The 2,514-nt window shown below is 41.3% G+C and overlaps 1 protein-coding gene across 2 annotated transcripts in view; it reads left to right on the plus strand.

Annotated features, from left to right (window-relative positions):
- The window catches only part of LOC107691522 (uncharacterized), a 19,143-nt gene that overhangs the window by 1,909 nt on the left and 14,720 nt on the right, over positions 1-2,514 (plus strand). The gene's annotated exons all lie outside the window — the stretch shown is intronic.

The raw sequence follows: 2,514 nt of genomic DNA on the forward strand, positions 1-2,514 counted from the left end.
CCAGGCCCCGTGCCCTGCCACTGGCAGCTGCCAGTATCAGACTGGCAGCTGCCACCAACCACTGACAGGTCACGTGACTTGCCACTGGCAGCTGCCACCAACCACTGGCAGGTCACGTGAAGCCAGTCCTGGCAACTCCTGCCAGCCAGTTGAAGATTGAACCCCTACTGCATCTAAATGTGCTGCACACACCTGGCAGCCAAAAATGCTGTCTAGGTAGGCAACTCACTAGGTTTGGCTTGTAGCTTTTCCTTCTTAAACTTCTGTTGCCTCTGGCAGTAATGTAGGTCATGTGCTTCTGCAGTACTAGAATTAAAGGGGTCATATGATGCAATTTCAATTTTTCCTTTCTCTTTGGAGTGTTACAAGCTCTTGGTGCATGGTTGCCGCAAGCCCTCCGGACGCTCCTTCGTCGAATCCACCGGCCACACCGTTCTCAAGCCCGCTCACCTCCGCTTACTTTAGCCGGCCTTCGTTCACTCTAGGCCTCCGGCCGCCGCTCACTCAAGGCCGCAGTGTGTTTCGTTGTGAAAGCGAAACTACTTTGTTTGGCCTTGTTTAATCTCTCAGCTGAGATGTCAAAGTAACTGTAGGACATGTTAATCTATTTCATGTAATTTAGCCCATGTTTCATCTTTTTATTGGACGATTTACTGATCCTAATTTTTTAGTGTGTTCCATTTGTCTGCATTGTCATGCCTTCTCATTTATTTACTCTGTTAAAGAGTAGGATTCTCATGCTAAACATGACCAAAGTCTTAAAAAACGAGTTGGACGTATGACGAATATGTCACTGTATGAGATCATAAAGGGTGGAATTCCTTTTATGGGCACTTCTCCAGGAAGAGCGCACACATACAAACTGTATATCAAATTTTTGTTCCAGTATACTGATGGATCCAAGGATCCTTATACAGGGAGACAGGTTTTGCTTTCAGTATTCCATCCTTCACAAATTTCTGTTAAGAGGAGAACATCAGATCATCTATCAGTATTCACAGCCAAGATGCTGTCAATTGCAGCATCGTTACAGTGGATAGAAGAAACACAGCTCAAAAAGGTTGTTCTTAGTACAGACTCATGTTCAGCATTAATGTCACTGCAGTCATATCTCACAGTAGACAAGATATAGTTAATGAATTATGAATATATGAAAATCTGTAGACTTGAGAAGGAACATTATGAAAATACATATGTGGATACTAGGTCACAGAGGGATAAAGGGCAATGAAGTTAGTTAGCAAAACAGGCTTTGGAATGTGAGGAGATTATGAATAGGCTATTTCACTTGGTAAATATGAAGCAAAAGTAATAATAAAAGTTTATTTCATTAAAGAATGGCAACAAAAATGGGATATGGATCACACAGGAAGTCGACTTTATGAAATACAGCAAAAAGTAGGAGTTAATTACGTATGGTTTAGAAAGTGAATCCAAATATTTACAGATAATAGAGCAGATTAAAGGGGTGGTTGATTGCGATTTAACTTTTTTAACATTAGTTTGTGTGTAATGTTGCTGTTTGAGCATAAACAATATCTGCAAAGTTACGAAGCTGAAAGTTCAATGCAAAGTTCGTGACGTCACAAACCCTGATAAACCCTGCCCCTGGGAACACGCAACAAAGGGGGCGAGGCCATGCTGCACTGCTTTAGAGAAGAGGAAGAGAAAACTAGGGGTGCACGTAAAAATCTATTAATTTATGAATCACGATTCTGTCTTCTAACGATTCTGATGGATTCACAAGTTTCTAAATCAATGTTCTAAAGCAGCGGTTCTTAATACTGTTCCTCGCGTCCCCTGCTCTACACACGCTCTCTCTCTCCCTCTCTCTCTCTCTCTCTCTCATTCAGATAATCAGCTCAGCTCTGTTTCATTTATACACTTATTTTCATATAGCTATGAGAAGCGTTATACATGTATTATCATATACATATATTAACACGTGCAGTTGCCGTACTGTATTAAAGCTTTAATCAGGAAAAAAACGTATATTAAAAGCTAACAGAAGCGGTAGCATTCACCAATAACAGTGTGTCTAAAAGTATGAGACAACAACAAACAAACATACCACTAAAGGGATAGTTCACACAAAAATGAAAATTTGATGTTTATCTGCTTACCCCTAAGGGCATCCAAGATGTAGGTGACTTTGTTTCTTCAGCAGAACGCAAACGAAGATTTTGAACTCAAACCGTTGCAGTCTGTCAGTCATATAATGTAAGTGGATGGGAATCATGGCTTTGGGAGTCAAAAAAACATACACAAACAAAACCAAATTAAACCCTGCGGCTCGTGACGATACATTGATGTGTAAAGACACAAAACAATCGGTTTGTGCAAGAAACTGAACAGTGTTTATATTGTTTTTTACCTCTGATTTTCACCGCAATGTCCGAACTGTCTGTCCTGAGCGCGTCCTCCTGAGAGCGTTCTCAACAGCTGGCGCCTGGCGTGTCTTGTTCTTCTTCTTGCTTTACGGCGGATCGCAGACTTATAAGTGCATTACCGCCA

The sequence above is a fragment of the Sinocyclocheilus anshuiensis genome, unplaced genomic scaffold (assembly GCF_001515605.1).
Source record: "Sinocyclocheilus anshuiensis isolate Anshui unplaced genomic scaffold, SAMN03320099.WGS_v1.1 scaffold162, whole genome shotgun sequence".
In the NCBI taxonomy this organism is placed as follows: domain Eukaryota; kingdom Metazoa; phylum Chordata; class Actinopteri; order Cypriniformes; family Cyprinidae; genus Sinocyclocheilus; species Sinocyclocheilus anshuiensis.